The 20,792-nt window shown below is 39.6% G+C and overlaps 1 protein-coding gene across 9 annotated transcripts in view; it reads right to left on the bottom strand.

The window, feature by feature from the left end:
* LOC105477493 (SUMO specific peptidase 7) overlaps positions 1–20,792 on the bottom strand; it is a 200,460-nt gene that overhangs the window by 135,018 nt on the left and 44,650 nt on the right. The window lies entirely within an intron of this gene.

The raw sequence follows: 20,792 nt of genomic DNA, 5'->3' as shown, positions 1-20,792 counted from the left end.
TGGCTCTCTTGCTAATGCAGAAATGTAAGTCCATCAAAAAATACTAGGAAGACATTTTAAAATACCAAGGTAATTTTAATCAAAAAAATCAATACTTTGAGATTCCAAAGCTTAAACAGCTATTAAAATCTGGAATGTATTTAAAGGAAGTAATGAAAATTATTACATAGAAGGTTAATGGACGGGCGTGGTGGCTCACGCCTGTAATCCCAGCACTTTGGGAGGCCTAGGTGGGTGGATCACCTGAGGTCGGGAGTTCAAGACCAGCCTGACGAACACGGAGAAACCCCGTCTCTACTAAAAATACAAAAATTAGCCAGGCATGGTGGCGCATGCCTGTAATCCCAGCTACTCAAGAGGCTGAGGCAGGAGAATCGCTTGAACCCGGGAGGCGGAGGATGCGGTGAGCTGAGATAGCGCCATTGTACTCCAGCCTGGGCAAAAAGAGCGCAACTCTGTCTCAAAAAAAAAAAGAAGGTTAAATAGGGCCTATGATTCTAAAGTAACTGCATTTATAACAATTGAAAGATATTAAAGTTAGTTACCTATGAACTGCCACATGGAAAATTTTAGGAAAGAGCTAAATAAATAAATAAATAAACCCAAATAAATGAAAAAGACATCCCCTAATCGAGGACTGAAAGACTTTACTAACTATATCAACTATTTTGGTTAGCAGTTGGGCATTACTCCCCAAAGTGACCTCCAGGTTCCATTCACTCCCTACCAAAATTCCAACAGCCTGTTTTGCAGAAATGGACGAACTGATCTGACGATTAATTGCGAGAGGCTCAGAAGAACCAAAATAATCTTGAAGAAGAAGAAAAAATTAGAGGACTCACATTTCAGTTTCAAAATTTACTATGACGCTATAGTAATCAAAACAATCTTGGCAAAGGGTAAACATACAGATTTATTGGACAGAATTGAAAGTCTAGAAATAAACCCATATAACTAGGACCAACAATTGATTTTCAACAAGGATGCCAAAAGCTTTCATGGGAGAAAAATAAACTTTCAACAAATAATTCTAGAACAACTAAACCGCCACACGCAAAAGTATGAACTTGGACCCTTGCCTCACACCATATTCAAAAATAGATTCAAATGGAGAGAAGACCTAAATATTATACAAGAGCTAAAATTATGAAGCTCTTAGAAAAAAACAGAGCAATACATTTTCATGACTTCTATTTGGCAATGATTTCACAGATATGACCAAAAAACCACAAGTGACAACAGAAAAATGATAAATTGGACATCAGCAAAATTTCAAACTTTTATTCATCAAAGAACACTACTGGAATAGTGAAAAGGCAACCAACCCACCAAATGGGAGGAAATACAGTATCCAGGCCAACCACAATGGCTCACACCTGTAATTCCAGCACTCTGGAAGGCCAAGGCAGGAAGATTGCTTGAGGCCAAGAGTTTCAGGCCAGCCTGGGCAACACAGCAAGACCCCATCTCTTAAAAGAAAAAAGGTAGCGTTCAAAATTTAAAAAAAAAAAAAAAAAACTCTTACAATTCAGTAAGATAAAGACAAAAATATTTTAATGGGCAAAGAATGTGAATAGATATTTCTCCAAAAAAAACTACACAAATGACAAAAAGCACATTAGAAGACACTCAATGTCATTAGTCATTAGGAAATGCAAATCCAAACCAAAGTGAAAGATCTCCACAATGAAAACCATAAAACATTGATGAAAGAAACTAGAGAACGCCAAAACAATGGAAAGATATTCCACGGTCATGGTTTGAATCAATATTGTTTATCTCCTTCGAGAACAAAAAAGGAAAAATGAAAAAAGAATCAATGCTGTCGAAATGTCATTGTTAAAATGTCCACACTAAATGAAGAAATTTATAGATTCACCAAAATCCCTATAAAAAATATAAATAACATTCTTCCCAGAAGAAGGAAAAATACCCCTAAAGTTTATATCAAAACACACAAAAAAAATGCAAGTCAAAACCACAATGACATATCATTTCGTACCCACTAGGATGAGGAATGAAAGGAAGAGAGAAGGAAAAGGAAGTAAAAGAGCAAGAAAGAGAGAAAAAAAATAAGTGTTGGTGAGTATATAAAGAACCTGGAACCTTCATACATTGCTAGTGGGAATGTAAATGGTACAGCTACTGTAAGAAAAAAAAAAACAAAACAGTATTGCAGTTCCTCAATAACTTAAACATAAAATTACCACATGACACAGAAATTCCCATCCTAGGTATAAAACAAAAGAATGGAAAACAGGTTTTCGAACAGATACTTGTATGTTCATAGAAGCATTATTCAATAATAGCAAAAAAGGTGGAAACAATACAAACAGATGAACAGATAAACAAATGTGATATATCCATATAATGGAATATTATTAGACCATAAAAAGAACTAAAGTACTACCACATACTATGACATGGATGAACTTTGAAAGCATTTGTGCTAAGTGAAAGAAGCCATAGACACAAAAGATCATATACTGCGTGATTCTGTTTTTGTGAAATATCTAGAACAGGAAAATCCAGGCAACAGAAAACAAAGCAGTAATTTCCAGGGGCTGAGAAGCTGGGGGAATAAAGAGATAAAATAAGAAGTGAATGCTTAATGGTTAAAGAGTTTCCATTTGGAGTGATGAAAAAGTTCTGAAACTAGACAAAGTGGTTGCACAACACTGTGAGTGAACTAAATGCCACTAAATTGAATGCAATTAATAGCTAATATGGTAAATTTTGTTACATGTGTTTTGTCACAACAATAACAAAAAAGTGAAAGGAAAGGAAAGGAAGGGAAGGGAAGGGGAGGGGAGGGGAGGGGAGGGGAGGGGAGGGGATAGGGAAGGGAAGGGAAAGAAAGGAAAGGAAAGGACTAAGAATAAAGAGACTGGGTGCAGTGGCTCACATCTATAATCCCAGCACTTTGGGAGGCCAAGGTGGATGGATCGCTAGAGGCCAGGAGTTCGAGACCAGCCTGGGCAACACGATGAAATCCCATCTCTACTAAAAATACAAAAATTCGCTCAGCATGGTGGTGCACACCTGTAGTCCCAGCTACTAGGGAGGCTGAGGCACGAGAATCGCTGGAACCCAGGAGGCAGAAGTTGCAGTGAGCCAAGATCATGCCACTGCACTTCAGTCTGGGCAAAAGAATGAGACTCTATCTAAAAAAAAGAAGAAACCACAAAGAATAAAGGAAAAAACTGATAAACTAGATTCATCAAAATCAAATATTTCTGCTCATCAACAAACATACAATTAAGAAATAAAACAGCTACAGATTGAAAGTATTTGCAATACACATCCTGACAACAGACTCATATCCTTATTATATAAAAAATTCCTGTACGTCAATAACAAAGACTAAACACTCAGACTGAGCCAGGTACAGTGGCTTATGCCTGTAATCCCAACACTTTGGGAGACTGAGGCAGGAAGATTACTTGAGGTCAGAAGTTTGAGACCAGTCTGATAAATATAGTGAGACCGTATCTCTACAAAAAAGGTGGTGGCACGTGTCTGTAGTCCCAGCTACTCAGGAGGCTGAGGCAGGAGAATCACTTGAGCCTAGGAGTTTGAGGCTGCAGTGAGCTATAATTGTACCACTGCGCTCAGGCCTAGGTGACACAGGAAAATCCTGTGTGTGTGTGTGTGTGTGTGTGTGTGTGTGTGTGTGTGTGTGTGTATAAAAACTCAGATTTTAAAAATGAGCAAGAATTCTACTTGAAATAAAATGGAATAAGAATAATCTTCTCTGCTTCTCCCACTGAGCGCAACTAAGAATTCTAGACAGACTTCATGGCAAAGCTATCTTAGGACCCTGAAGAGTATGTGCTAAGAATGATATTGGTGAACTCAAAGTAATACCAAACCTGCAATCTAACCAAGACCCAGAGACTTACAACTTAATATTCAAAATGCCCAGGATATAATCCAAAAACTGCTTGGCATATAAAGAACCTAGGAAATCTCAACAACTCACAAAAGATGAGAATCAAGAGCAGCCAAGTAGAAGAAGACAGAGATGTTGAATTATCAGAAAAAAATTTCATTTTATTTATTTATTTATTCATTCATTTATTTATTTGAGATGGAGTGCAGTGGCATGATCTCAGCTCACTGCAACCTCCGCCTCCCAGGTTCAAGCAATTCTTCTGCCTCAGCCTCCCAAGTAGTTGGGATTACAGGCACAAACTACCATGCCTGGCTAATTTTTTGTATTTTTCGTAGAGACTGAGTCTCACCATCTTGGCCAGGCTGGTCTCCAACTCATGACCTCAGGTGATCCAGCCACCTCAGCCTCCAAAAGTGCTGGAATTACCGGTGTGAGCCACCAGACACAGCCAGAAAAAAAAGCTTTAAAGTGGCTATTAAACTGTTCTCTGAGAGGATGAACTCTCTTCAAAGAGGTAAAAAGACAGAAAATCTCAACAGAGAAACAAAAGTAAAAAAGGAACAAATGGCACTTTGAGAACTACAAAGTAACATGACCAAATTTTAAAAAGCACTGAATGGCCTAAAGCAGGAGTCCCCAACCCCAGGCCATGGACCGGTATTGGTCCATGGCCTGTTAGGAACCAAGCCGCACAGCAGGAGGTGAGTGGCAAGTGTGCAAGTGAAATTTCATCTGTAGTTACAGCCGCTCCCCATCACTCACATTACCACCTGAGCTCCACCACCTGTCAGGTCAGTGGCAGCATTAGATTCTCAAAGCACAAACCCTATTGTGAACTGTGCATATGAGTGATATTGGTTGCATGCTCCTTATGAGAATCTAATGACTGATGATCTGTTACTGTCTCCCATCACCTCCAGATGGGATCATCTAGTTGCAGGAAATCACGCTCAGGTCTCCCATTGATTCTACATTATGGCAAGTTGTATACTTATTTAATTATGTATTACAATGTATTAATAACAGAAATAAAGTGCACAATAAATGTAATGTGCTTGAATCATTCCAAAATCATCCCACCTGCCCCACTACATGGGTCCATAGAAAAATTGTCTTCCGTGAAACCTGATGCCAAAAAGGTTGGGGACCGCTGGCCTAAAGAGAAGAAAGGATACTAAAAAGAGGTCAGTGGATCTGGAAATAGATAGACCAATAGAAATTATTCAATCTGAAGAACAGAAAGGAAACAGATGCTTATGTAAATTTAATGTTATGCTTTTTAAAAAAAAGAATGAAAATACATTGTAACAAAAAATTTAAAGTGGCCCACCCACCACCACTGGCACCCCCACGTGTCATCCGGAGAAACAAAAATCAATCCACACTCCTCAACATCACCAATGCATATCATCAGGGTTCCTAGGGAACTATCTACCCACCTACTGCTACCAAGACCCACACACACCATTGGGGGTGGGGGAGCATGAAGAGAGATCCACTCTGCCCACCATCAGCACCTGTACACATCATCCTCCAGAGGCGTAGGGATCGATCCACTCCCCAACTGGCTCAGAAACATGCCTTCCAAAAACCTGACGACAAGCTATCCCCACCTATAGCTGCCACTGCCACTGCCTACACAAATCATCTAGAGGTCTGGGGATTGGCTCAACGCACCAGCCACACTGGCACCCACACACACCACTGAGGCAACTAATGACAAGTCCACCCAGCCCACCGCCATTATTACTGGTGCTTAAGGAGCACCCCACCTGGAGTCCCCACACTCAGCAAAGCCTCACCATGGCTGCCATTAACAAAAGCAGTCTGCGTCACTTAGGAACTCCGACACTGCTGACAAGAGTTACAATCCAAAAAATCATAAAAGATTACATGACTGTGTCTATGTAAAATCAAACAAACCCCTTCACAGAACCAGCACTATAAATATATCTACAGGAAAAAGTTTTTCCTACCAATGTTAATGAATAAATTGGAAGAAAACAACTGTTACAATAAACACAGACACCAACAAAAAGGCACAAGAAACATGAAAAAGCAAGGAAACAAGAAACCTCCAAAGAAACAAAATCATTTTCCAGTAAGAGACCCATAAGAAAAGGAAATGTATGGAACGCTGGAAAAAAATCAAAATTAGGATACAACAGAAACTAGTGAGATTTTTTTTAAAAAAAAGATAAATAATCCAAAAAATTAGGAAGACAATTTATGATCTCGAGAAATTCAACAAAGATTGATATCATTTAAAAAGTCCTACAACTGAAGATTTCAATGAAATGTAAAATACAGTTGAGAGCCTCAGTAATAAACAAAATTAAGCAGAAGAACTTCTGAACTTGAAAACAGGTTTTTTAAAAAATAACCCATTCAGACACAAAGGTGAAAAACAACTTTAAAATATGAAGAAAGCGGCCGGGCGCGGTGGCTCACGCCTGTAATCCCAGCACTTTGGGAGGCCGAGGCGGGCGGATCACAAGGTCAGGAGATCAAGACCACAGTGAAACCCCGTCTCTACTAAAAATACAAAAAATTAGCCGGGCGCGGTTGTGGGTGCCTGTAGTCCCAGCTACTCGGGAGGCTGAGGCAGGAGAATGGCGTGAACCCGGGAGGCGGAGCTTGCAGTGAGCCGAGATCGCGCCACTGCACTCCAGCCTGGGCGACAGAGCGAGACTCCGTCTCAAAAAAAAAAAAAAAAAGAAGAAAGCCTACATAACATATGGGATGCCATAAAGCAACCAAATGTTCAAATTATAGGAGTTTCAGAAGAAAGAGAAATGGAAGAAAACATTTGAAAAAAATTATAGCTGAAAACTTCCCAAGTCTTGCAAAAGATAAAAACATGAAGATACAGGAGTACAAAATTCCTCGAATACATTCAATCCATAAAAGGCTTCTACAAGGTGTATCACAGTCAAACTGAAACGTCAAAAGACAGAATTCTAAAAATAGTAAGAAAAATATCAAATCACATGTAAGAAAATCCCCATAAGATTAAAAACAAATTTCTCAGCAGAAACCTTACAGGCATATGATGATATATTGCAAGTGCTGAAAATAAAATGTCAGTCAATAATACTAGATTCAGCAAACTTATCATTCAAAAATAAAGGGCAAATAACATCTTTCCCAGACAAGCAAAAATTAAGGGAATTCATCACACTACACTACAAAAATGCTTAATGCAGTCTTAAAACTCTCAAAGAAACACACAAAAGTACAAAACTCAATAGTACAGCAGAAACACAAATAAGACAGAGGAATGGAGTCACATGCTGTCAATACAAAAAGCCACCAAACTGGGCGTTCCAAGATGGTGAAATAGGAACAGCTCCAGTCTGCAGCTCCCAGCGTGATCAACGCAGAAGACACAAAAGACGGGTGATTTCTGCATTTCCAACTGAGGTATCTAGTTCATCTCATTGGGACTGGTTGGACAGTGGGCTGCAGCCCACAGAGGGCAAGGTGAAGCAGGAAGGGGCATCGCCTCACCCTGCAAACGCAAGAGGTCAGGGGATTTCCCTTTCCTAGCCAAGGGAAGCCATGACAGGCTACCTGGAAAAACGGGACACTCCTGCCCAAATACTGCACTTTTCCCAAGGTCTTAGCAACCAGCAGACAAGGTGATTCTCTCCCATGCCTGCCTCAGCACGTCCCACACCCATGAAGCCTTGCTAACTGCTAGCGCAGCAGTCTGAGATCGAACTGCGAGATGGCAGCCTGGCTAGGGGAGGGGCGTCTGCCATTGCTGAGGCTTGAGTAGGTAAACAAAGTGACCGGGAAGCTCAAAGTGGGCAGAGCCCATTGAAGCTCAATAAGGCCTACTGCCTCTAGACTCCACCTCTCTAGGCAGGGCATGGCTAAACAAAAGGCAGCAGACAACTTCTGCAGACTTAAACGTCCCTGTCTGACAGCTCTGAAGAGAGCAGTGGTTCTCCCAGCACAGCGTTTGAGCTCTGAGAACAGACAGCCTGCCTCCTCAAGCGGGTCAATGACTCCAGTGTAGCCTAACTGGGAGACACCTCCCAGGAGGGGCCAACAGACACCTCATATAGGCAGCTGCCCCTCTGGGACAAAGCTGCCAGAGGAAGGATCAGGCAGCAATATTTGCTGTTCTGCACTATTTGCTGCTCTGCAGCCTCCGTTGGTGATACCGAGGCAAATAGGGTCAGGAGTGGACCTCCAGCAAACTCCAACAGACCTGCAGCTGAGGGACCTGACTGTTAGAAGGAAAACTAACAAAGAGAAAGGAATAGCATCAACATCAACAAAAAGGTCATCTACCCCCAAACCTCATCTGTAGATCACCAACATCAAAGACTAAAGGTAGATAAAACCACAAAGATGGGGAGAAACCAGAGCAGAAAAGATGAAAATTCTAAAAATCAGAGGACCTCGTCTCCTCCAAAGGATCGCAGTTCCTCGCCAGCAACAGAACAAAGCTGGATGGAGATGACTTTGACAAGTTGACAGAAGTAGGCTTCAAAAGGTCAGTAATAACAAACTTCTCCAAGCTAAAGAAGGATGTTCGAAGCTAAAAATCTTGAAAAAAGATTAGACAAATGGCTAACTAGAATAAACAGTGTAGCGAAGACTTTAAATGACCTCATGGAGCTGAAAACCATGGCACGAGAACTTCGTGACGCATGCACAAGCTTCAATAGACAATTCAATCATGTGGAAGAAAGGGTATCAGTGATTGAATATCAAATTAATGAAATAAAGCGAGAAGACAAGGTTAGAGAAAAAAGAGTAAAAAGAAATGAACAAAGCCTCCAAGAAATATAGGGCTATGTGAAAAGACCAAATCGACATTTGATTGCTATACCTGAAAGTGATGGAGAGAATGGAACCAAGTTGAAAAACACTCTTCAGGATATTATCCAGGAGAACATCCCCAACCTAGCAAGGCAGGCCAACATTCAAATTCAGGAAATACAGAGAACACCACAAAGATACTCCTCGAGAAGAGCAACTGCAAGACACATAATTGTCAGATTCACCAAGGTTGAAATGAATCGAAAGTGTTCAGGGCAGCCAGAGAGAAAGGTCGAGTTACTCACAAAGGGAAGCCCATCAGACTAACAGCAGATCTCTCGGTAGAAACTGTACCAGCCAGAAGAGAGTGGGGGCCAATATTCAACATTCTTAAAGAAAAGAGTTTTCAATCCAGAATTTCATATCCAGCCAAACTAAGCTTCATAAGTGAAGAAGAAATAAAATCCTTTACAGACAAGCAAATGCTGAGAGATTTCATCACATCCAGGCCTGCCTTACAAGAGCTCCTGAAGGAAGCACTAAACATGGAAACAAACAACCGGTACCAGCCACTGAAAAAACATGCCAAATTGTAAAGACCATCAACGCTATGAAGAAACTGCATCAGTTAATGGGCAAACTAACCAGCGAATACCATAATGCCAGGATCAAATTCACACATAACAATATTAACTTTAAATGTAAATGGGCGAAATGCCCCGATTAAAAGACACAGACTAGCAAATTGGATAGAGTCAAGACTCATCAGTGTGCTGTATTCAGGAGACCCATCTCATGTGCAAAGACGCTCATAGGCTCAAAATAAAGTAATGGAGGAAGATCTACCAAGCAAATGGAAAGCAAAAAAGAGCAAGGGTTGCAATCCTAGTCTCTGATAAAACAGACTTTAAACCAACCAATATCAAAAGAGAAAAGAAGGCCATTACATAATGGTAAAGGGATCAATTCAACAGGAAGAGCTAACTATCCTAAATATATATGCACCCAATACAGGAACACCCAGATTCATAAAGCAAGTCCTTAAAGACTTATAAAGAGACTTAGACTCCAATACAATAATAATGGGAGACTTTAACACCCCACCATCAACCGTAGACAGATCAACGAGACAGAAAGTTAACAAGGATATCCAGGAATTGAACTCAACTCTGCACCAAGTGGACCTAATAGACATCTACAGAACTCTCCACCCCAAATCAACAGAATATACATTCTTCTCAGCACCACATCACACTTAATCTAAAATTGAGCACATAATTGGAAGTAAAGCACTCCTCAGCAAATGTAAAAGAACAGAAATCACAACAAACTATCTCTCAGACCACAGTGCAATCAAATTAGAACTCAGGATTAAGAAACTCTTTCAAAACCACACAACTACAAGGAAAGTGAACAACCTGCTCCTGAATGACTACTGGGTAAATAACAAAATGAAGGCAGAAAGAAAGATGCTCTTTGAAACCAATGAGAACAAAGACACAACGTACCAGAATCTCTGGGACACATTTAAAGCAGTGTGTAGAGGGAAATTTGTAGCACTAAATGTCCACAAGAGAAAGCAGGAAGATCTAAAATTGACACCCTAACATCACAATTAAAAGAACTAGAGAAGGAAGAGCAAACAAATTCAAAAGCTAGCAGATGGCGAGAAATAACTAAGATCACAGTAGAACTGAAGGAGATGGAGACACAAGGAGATTCGGCAAGCCAAATCCAGCAGCACATCAAAAAGGTTATCCACCACAATCAAGTCGGCTTCATCCCTGGGATGCAAGGCTGGTTCAGCATACGCAAATCAATAAACATAATCCATCACATAAACAGAAACGACAAAAAGCACAGTTACCTCAATAGATGCAGAAAAGGCCTTCAACAAAATTCAACAGCCCTTCATGCTAAAAACTCTCAATAAACGAGGTATCGATGGAACATTTCTCAAAATAATAAGAGCTATTTATGACAAACCCACAGTCAATATCATACTGAATGGGCAAAAACTGGAAGCATTCCCTTTGAAAACCAGCACAAGAAAAGGATGCCCTGTCTCACCATTCCTATTCAACAGTGTTAGAAGTTCTGGCCAGGGCAATCAGGCAAGAGAAAGAAACAAAGAGTATTCAGTTAGGAAATGAGGAAGTCAAATTGTCCCTGCTTGCAGATAACATGATTCTATATTTAGAAAACCCCATTGTCTCAGCCCAAAATCTCCATAAGCTGATAAGCAACTTCAGCAAAGTCTCAGGATACAAAATCAATGTGCAAAAATCACAAGCATTCCTATACACCCTTAACAGACAAACAGAGAGTCAAATCATGAGTGAACTCCCATTCACAATTGCTACAAAGAGAATAAAATACCTAGGAATCCAACTTACATGGGATGTGAAGGACCTCTTCAAGGAAAACTACAAACCACTGCTCAAGGAAATAAAAGAGGACACAAACAAATGGAAGAATATTCCATGCTCATGGAGAGGAAGAATCAATATCGTGAAAATGGCCATACTGCCCAAGGTAATTTATAGATTCCATGCCATCCCCATCAAGCTACCACTGACTTTCTTCACAGAATTGGAAAAAAACTACTTTAAAGTTCATATGGAACCAAAAGAGCCCACATTGCCAAGACAATCCTAAGCAAAAAGAACAAAGCTGGAGGCATCATGCTACCTGACTTCAAACTATACTGCAATGCTACAGTAACCAAAACAGCATGGTACTGGTACCAAAACAGAGATATAGACCAATGGAACAGAACAGAGACCTCAGAAACAACACCACACATCTACAACCATCTGATCTTTGACAAACATGACAAAAACAAGAAATGGGGAAAGGATTCCCTATTTAATAAATGGTGCTGGGAAAGCTGGCTAACCATATGTAGAAAGCTGAAACTGGATCCCTTCCTTACACCTTATATAAAAATTAATTCAAGATGGATTAAAGACTTAAATGTTAGACCTAAAACCATAAAAACCCTAGAAGAAAACCTAGGGAATACCATTCAGGACATAGGCATGGGCAAGAACTTCATGTCTAAAATACCAAAAGCAATGGCAACAAAAGCCAAATTTGACAAATGGGATCTAATTAAACTAAAGAGCTTCTGCACGGCAAAAGAAACTACCATCAGAATGAACAGGCAACCTACAGAATGGGAGAAAATTTTTGCAATCTACCCATCTGACAAAGGTCTAATATCCAGAACTTACAAAGAAAAAAACAACCCCCCCATCAAAAAGTGGGCAAAGGATATGAATAGACAATTCTCGAAAGAAGACATCTATGCAGCCAACAGGCACATGAAAAAATGCTCATCATCACTGGTCATCAGAGAAATGCAAACCAAAACCACAATGAAATACAATCTCATGACAGTTAGAATGGCAATCATTAAAAAGTCAGGAAACAACAGATACTGGAAAGGATGTGGAGAAATAGGAACGCTTTTACACTGTTGGTGGGAGTGTAAATTAGTTCAACCATTGTGGAAGACAGTGTGGCAATTCCTCAACAATCTAGACCTAGAATTACCATTTGACCGAGCAATCCCATTACTGGGTATATACCCAAAGGATTATAAGTCATTCTACTATAAAGACACATGCACACATATGTTTATGACAGCACTATTCACAATAGCAAAGACTTGGAACTAACCCAAATGCCCATCAATAATAGACTGGATTAAGAAAATGTGGCACATATACACCATGGAATACTATGCAGCCTTAAAAAAGAATAAGTTCATGTCCTTTGCAGGGACATGGATGAAGCTGGAAACCATCATTCTCAGCAAACTATCACAAGGACAGAAAACCAAACACTGCATGTTCTCACTCGTAGGTGGGAATTGAACAATGAGATCACTTGAACACCGGGTGGGGAACTTCACACACTGAGGCCTGTCGGGGGTTGAGAGGCTAGGGGAGGGATAGCATTAGGAGAAATACCTAATGTAAATGATGAGTTGATGGGTGCAGCAAACCAACATGGCACATGTATACCTATGTATCAAATCTGCACATTGTGCACATGTACCCTAGAACTTAAAGTATAATAAAAAATAATTTTTTAAAAACCACTAAATCACAAAAGTAAACAATAAAAGAAGAGAGAAATAGAGACATAAAAACAGTCAGAAAATCATTAACAAAATCAGTAAGTCCTTTTTTTAAAACTTTTAAGTTCAGAGGTACCTGTGTAGGTTTGTTACATAGGTAAACTTGTGTCATGGGGGGTTGTTATACAGATTATTTATCACCCAGATATTAGGCCTAGTACTCATTAGTTATTTTGCCTGATGCTCTCCCCTCCTCACACCCTCCACCTTCTGAAAGGCTCTAGCATGTATTGTACCCCTCTGTGTCCATGTGTTCTCATAACTTAGCTCCCACTTCTAAGTGAGAACATGCGGTGTTTGGTTTTCTGTCCTGCATTAGTTTGCTAAGGATAATGGCCTTCAGCTCCATTCAAGTCCCTGCAACAGACATGATCTCATTTTACGGTGTATATGTGCCACATTTTCTTTATACAGTATAACATTGCTGGGCATTTAGGTTGATTCCATGTCTTTGCTATTATGAATACTGCTGCAATAAACATATGTGTGGGCCGGGCGCGGTGGCTCAAGCCTGTAATCCCAGCACTTTGGGAGGCCGAGATGGGCGGATCACGAGGTCAGGAGATCGAGACCATCCTGGCTAACACGGTGAAACCCCGTCTCTATTAAGAAATACAAAAAACTAGCCGGGCGAGGTGGCGGGCGCCTGTAGTCCCAGCTACTCGGGAGGCTGAGGCCGGAGAATGGCATAAGCCCGGGAGGCGGAGCTTGCAGTGAGCTGAGATCCGGCCACTGCACTCCAGCCTGGGTGACAGAGCGAGACTCCGTCTCAAAAAAAAAATATGTGTGTATGCATCTTTATAACAGAACAATGTATATTCCTTTGGGTAAATACCCAGTAATGGGACTGCTGGGGTGAATGGTATTTCTGTCTTTAGGTCTTTGAGGAATGGCCACACTGTCTTCCACAATGGGTGAACAAATTTCCACTCCCACCAACACTTTATAAGCATTCCTTTTTCTCCACAACCTCACCACCATCTGTTACTTTTGGAGTTCTTAATAATAGCAATTTTGACTGGTGTGAGATGGTATCTCACTGTGGTTTTGATTTGCATTTCTCTAGTGATTAGCGATGTTGAGCTTTCTTTCATATGATTGTTGGCTGCATGTATGTCTTCTTTGGAAAAGTATCTGTTCATGTCCTTGGCCCACTTTATAATGGGGTTGTTTTTTGTTTGTAAATTTGTTTAAGTTCCTTATAGATGCAGTATATTAGACTTCTGTCTGATGCAGTTTGCAAAAATTTTGTCCCATTCTGTACACTGTCTGTTTACTCTGCTGATAAGTTTCTTTTGGTGTGCAGAAGCTTTTTAGTTTAGTTAGGTCCCATTTGTCAATTTTTGCTTTTGTCACAATTGTTTTTGGTATTTTTATCATGAAATCTTTGCACATGCCTATCTCCTGAATGGTATTGCCTAGGCTGTCTTCCAGAGTTTTCAGCTTGAGGTTTTACACTTAAGTCTCTAATCCATCTCGAGCTAATTTTTGTATATGGTGTAAGGAAGGGGTCCAGTTTTAATTTTCTGCATATGGCTAACCAGTTATCCCAGCACCATTTACTGAATAAGGAATCCTTTCCCCATTGCTTGTTTTTTCAGGTTTGCCAAAGATCAGATAGTTGTAGGTATACAGTCTTATTTCTGGGCTCTCTATTCTGTTCCATTGTGCCAGTAGTACAGTGTGCCTGTAGTACAACTTGAAGTTGGATAGCATGATGCTTCCAGCTTTGTTCTTTTTGCTTAGGATTGCCTTGGCCATTCGGGCTCTTTTATGGTTCCATATGAATTTTAAAATAGTTTTCTCTAGTTCTGTGAAGAATGTCATTGGTAGTTTGATAAGAACAGCATTATATCTATAAATTGCTTTGGGCAGTATGGCCATTTTAACGATATTGATTGTTCCTATCCATGAGCATGCAACGTGCTTGTGTCATCTCTGATTTCTTTGAGCAGTGTTTTGTAGTTCTCCTTGAAGAGATCTTTCACCTCCCTCGTTAGATGTATTCCTAGGTATTTTACTCTCTGTGGCAGTTGTGAATGAGTTCGTTCCTAATCTGGCTCTCAGTTTGATTGTTGTTGGTATATAGGAGTGCTAGTGATTTTTGGATACTGATTTTGTATGCTGAGACTTTGCTGAAGTTGCTTATCAGTTTAAGAAGACTTTGGGCTGAGAATATGGGGTTTTCTAGATCTAGGATCATGTTGTCTGCAAACAGGGATAGTTTGATTTCTTCTCTTCCTACTTGGATGCCCTTTATTTCTTTCTCTTATCTGACTGCCCTGGCCAGGACTTCCAATACTATGTTGAATAGGAGTGATGAGAGTGGGCATCCTGGTCTTCTGGCAGTTTTCAAGGGGAATACTTCCAGCTTTTGCCCATTCAGTACGATGTTGGCTTTGGGCTTCTCATACATGGTTCTTATTATTTTGAGGTATATGAGAGGGGTAAGTCTTCACTACCAATAACAACCTTGAACATAACTGGTTTAAATTCCACAATTAAAAGATTTAGACTGGCTGAACAGATAAAACACAAGACCCAACAGAATGCTGCCTACAAGAAACTCACTTCATCTATAAAGACATAGATGAAGTGAAAGTGAAGGGATGTGATGAATACATATATATATATATATCCCATACAAATGGAAACCAAAAGTATGCAGGAGTAGCCATACTTAACATCAGACAAATAGACATTAAGTTAAAAAAAAAAAAAAAAAAAACTTAAAAAGAGACAAGACAGTGTGGTGATTCCTCAAAGATCTAGAAGCAGAAATGCCATTTGACCCAGCAATCCCATTACTGGGTATACACCCAAAGGAATATAAAGCATTTTAATATAAAGATACATGCACACACATGTTCACTGCAACATTATTCACAATGACAAAGACTGGAATCAACCCAAATGCCCATCAATGATAGACTGGATTAAAAAAATGTGGTACATGTACATCAGGGAATACTATGCAGCCATAAAAAGGAAAAAGATCATGTCCTTTGCAGGGACATGGATGGAGCTGGAAGCCATTATCTCAGCAAACTAATGCAGGAACAGAAAACCAAACACCACATGTCCTCACTCATAAGTGGGAGATGAACAATGAGAACACATTGGTGGGAAATAATACACACTGGAGCCTGTCAGGGGGACGGAGGGGAAAAAGATATCAGGAAGAACAGCTAATGGATGCTGGGCTTAATACCTAGGTGATGGGTTGATCTGTGCAGCAAACTACCATGGCACACATTTAGCTATGTAACAAACCTGCACATCCTGCACATGTACCCTGGAACTTAAAATAAAATTGAACGAAAAAAATAAACATATCGCAAAACTTGAAATAAAAATAAAAAGAGACAAAAACGTCATCACATATTGATAAAGAGAAAAACTCAGCAAGAGCACATAACAACTATAAACATATACACCCAATACAGGAGCAATCAGATAAATAAAGCAAATATGAGAACTAAAGAGAGAGCTAAATCCCAATACAATGATACTTGGAGAATTAAACATCCCACTTTCAACATGTAGAAGGAAAACAAACCAAAAAAAATTGAACTTTTCTGCACTATAGACCAAATGGACCTAACAGACGTTTACAGAACACTTCATCCACTAGCTATAGATTACACATCCTTCTCATGAGCACAAAGAACATTCTCCAGAATAGGCCATATGTTAGGCCACAAAGCTAACATCAACAATTTTTTTATTATTATTTAAGTTCTGAGATACATGTGCAGAACATGCAGGTTTGTTACATAGGTATACATGTGCCATACTGGTTTGCTGCACCCATCAACCCATCATCTACATTAGTATTTCTCCTAATGCTATCCCTCCCCTTGCCCCCCACCCTACGACAGGCCCCAGTGTGTGATGTTCCCCACCCTGTGTCCACATGTTCTCATTGTTCAATTCCCACTTATGAGTGAGAACATGCAGTGTCTGGTTTTCTGTTCCTGTGTTAGTTTGCTGAGAATGATGGTTTCCAGCTTCATCCATGTCCCTGCAAAGGACACGAACTCATTCTTTTTTATGGCTGTATAGTATTATATGGTGTATATGTGCCACATTTTCTTAATATAGTCTATTAATGATGGGCATTTGGGTTGGTTCCAAGTCTTTGCTACTGTGAAGAATGCCACAATAAACATATGTGTGCATGTGTCTTTATAGTAGAATGATTTATAATCCTTTGGATATATACCCAGTAATGGGATTCCTGGGTCAAATGGTATTTCTGGTTCCAGATCCTTGAGGAATTGCCACACTGTCTTCCACAAGGGTTGAACTAACTTACACTCCCACCAACAGTGTAAAAGCATTCCTATTTCTCCACATCCTCTCCAGTATCTGTTGTTTCCTGACTTTTTAATGATTCCCATTCTAAATGGCATGAGATGGTATCTCATTGTGGTTTTGATCTGCATTTCTCTGATGACCAGTGATGACGAACTTTTTTCATGTTTGTAGGCCACATAAATGTCTTCTTTTGAGAAATGTCTGTTCATATCCTTCACCCACTTTTTGATGGGGTTGTTTTTTTCTTGTAAATTTGTTTAAGTTCCTTGTAGATTCTGGATATTAGCCCTGGGTCAGATGGGTAGATTGCAAAATTTTTCTCCCCTTCTGTAGGCTGCCTGTTCACTCTGATGGTAGTTTCTTTTGCTGTGCAGAAGCTCTTTAGTTTAATTAGATCCCATTTGTCAATTTTGGCTTTTGTTGCAATAGCTTTTTGTGTTTTAGTCATGAAGTCTTTGCCTATGCCTATGTCCTGAATGGTGTGGCCTAAAACCTCACCAAATTTTTAAAAATCAAAATCATATCAACATCTTCACAGACCACAAAGGAAAAAAAAAAAAAAAAAAAATAGAAACCAATAACGAGAACTTTAGAAACGATACAAATACATGGAAATTAAACAACATGCTCCGGAATGACCAGAGTCAAGGAAGAAATTAAGAGGGAAATCAACAAACATCTTGAAACAAGTAAAAATACAAATTCAGCATTTAAAGCCTGTAAGATACTGCAAAAGCACTATTAAGAGAGAATATTATAGCAATAAATATGTATGACAAAAAAAGTACAAAGATTTAAGTAAAAAAACTAATAATGCACCTGAAAAAAAATAGGAAAGTCAGAAAAAGCCAAAACAAAATTAGTAAATGGCCGGGCATGGTAGCTCATGCCTGTGATCCCAGCACTTTGGGAAGCTGAAGTGGGTGGATCACTTGAGGTCAGGAGTTTGAGACCAGCCTGGTCAACATGGTAAAACCCCCTCTCTACAAAAAATACAAAAATTAGCTGCGTGTGGCGGTGGGCACTTGTAATCCCAGCTACTCGGGAGACTGAGGCAGGAGAATCGCTTGAACCTGGGAGGTGGAGGTTGCAGTGAGCCAAGATCACGCCATTACACTTCAGCCTGGGTGACAGAGCGAGTCTCCACCTCAAAAAAAAAAAAAAGTTAGTAGAGAAAAGAAAATAAACATCAGAGTAAAACTAAAGAAAACAGAAAGACTTTTTAAAACATAATACAAAGAATCAATGGAAAAAAGGGTTTTTTTCAAGATAATTCTAATAAACAACTGGCTAGACTGGCCAACACATACCCAAATAAACTCAGAAATGAAAAAAGAGACATTCCAATGGATAGCAGAGAAATACAAAAGATTATCAGAGACTACGACGAACAACTACGAGCTAACAAACTGAAAAACTTAGAAAAAGATAGATAAATTTCCAGAAACATACAACCTATCAAGACTGAACCAGAAAGAAGCAGAAACCCTGAACAACCCAGTAACAAATAACAAGACTGAATGAGTAGGCCAGGCACAGTGGCTTATGCCTGCAATCCCAGCTCTTTGGAAGGCCAAGGTGAGAGGACTGCTTCAGTCCAGGAGTTTGAGAACAGCCTAGGCAATATAGGAAGACCCCACCTTTACCAAAAAACATTTTTTAATTAGCCAGCCAGGGTCGTGCATACCTGTGATACTAGCTGCTCAGGAGGCTGAAGTGAGAGGATCACTTGAGCCCAGGAATTCTAAGCTAGGCTACAAGGAGGATGATCATGCCACTGTACTCCAGCCTGGGCAACAGAGCAGGACCCTGTCACTAAAGACAATTTTAAAAGGTTGAATAATAAAAAGGCTCCCAAAAAAGAAAAGCCCACAACTTGATGGCTTCATTGCCAATTTCTACCAAACTTACAAAGAAGAATACCAAATCTTCTGAAACTATTCCAAACAACAGAAGACGATGGAATTCTCCCTAACTCATTCTACAAAGTCATCCCTACCCTAATACTGAAGGAAGACAAGGAAACGCGCACAAAGAGAAAACTTCAGACCAATATCCCTTATGAAAACAGACACAAAATACCTCAACAAAATATTATTAATAGCATACCAAATCCAAAAGCACTTTAAAAAGATGATACACCATAATCTAAGTGAGACTGTATTCAGGGATGCAAGAATGGTTCAACATATGCAAATCAATAAACATGACACATCACATCAATAGGATGAAAAACAAAAATCATGCAGTAACCTCAATAGATGCAGAAAAAATATTTGATAAAATAATGTATCACTTTATAATAAAAATGTTCAAGAAACTAGACATAAAAGGAACATACCTCTACAGGATAAAGGCCATATAATCACAAATCCACAGCTAACTTCATATTGAATGAAGAAAAGCTAAAAGACTTCCCCCTAAGAACTGGAACAAAACAGGATGCACATATTCACCACTCTTATTCAATATAGTAATGGAAGTGCTAGCCAGAGCAATCAGACAAGAGAAAAAAAAATAAAAGACATCCAAATTGGAAAAAAGGAAGTAAAATTATCCCTCTTTGCAGAAGACATGATCTTATATTTAGAAAAACTTAAAAACTTCACCAAAAAAGACTCAGATCTCAGCTGGGTGCAGTGGTTCACACCTGCTGTTCCAGCACTTTGGGAGGCCAAGGCAGGAATTCAAGACCAGCCTGAGCAACATGGTGAGACACCATCCTCTACAAAACAATTTTAAACAATAAAAATTAGCCAGGCATGATGGCACATGCCTGTAGTCCCAGCTACTCGAGAGGCTGAGGCAGGAGGATGGTTTCCTTGAGCACAGGAAGATGCAGTGAACTTGCAGATGATCATGCCACTATACTCCAGCTTGGGTGACAGAGCAAAACGGTCTCAAAAAAAAAAAAAGACTCATATCTCATATGCAGGTTTAGATATGACGAAGGACACAAAATCAACATCCAAAAATGTAGTGATTCTGTCCTAGCTACTAGGGAGGCTGAGCGGGGATCACCTGAGCCCAGAAAGTGGAGGTTGCAGTGAGCCGAGACCGCACCACTGCACTCCAGCCTGGGCGACACAGTGAGGCTCTGTCAAAAAAAAAAAAAAAAGTAGTGATTTTATACACCAACCATGAACTAACTGAAAATGAAATCCAGATAGTAATTCCATTTATAACAGCTACAAAAAAAAAAAAAACAACAAAAAAACAAAAAAAAAAAAAAACACTAAGAATAAACTTAACCAAAGAAGTGAAAGACCTCCACAAGGAAAACTACAAAACACTAACAGAAAAAACTGAAGAGAATAGGAACAAATGCAAGACATATCATGCTCATGAACTGGAAGAATTCATATTGTTAAAACGACCACACTATTCAGCAATCTACAGATTCAATGTAATCCCTATCAAAAAACCAGTGACGATTTCACAGCAATGAAAGACAATAAACCTAAAATTTATATGGAAACAAGAATCCAAATCGCCAAAGCATTCCTGAGAAAAAAGAACAAAGCTAAAGGCATCATACTACCTGACTTCAAACTTTATTATAAGGCTATGGTAACCAAAACAGCATAGTATTGGTATAAAAACAGACCCACAGAGCAATGGAACAAAATAAAGAACTCATAAATAAATCCATCT

This window comes from Macaca nemestrina, chromosome 2, assembly GCF_043159975.1.
Source record: "Macaca nemestrina isolate mMacNem1 chromosome 2, mMacNem.hap1, whole genome shotgun sequence".
In the NCBI taxonomy this organism is placed as follows: domain Eukaryota; kingdom Metazoa; phylum Chordata; class Mammalia; order Primates; family Cercopithecidae; genus Macaca; species Macaca nemestrina.
The sequence above is the reverse complement of the archived record's forward strand: the minus strand, read 5'-3'. Positions and strand labels throughout refer to the sequence as shown.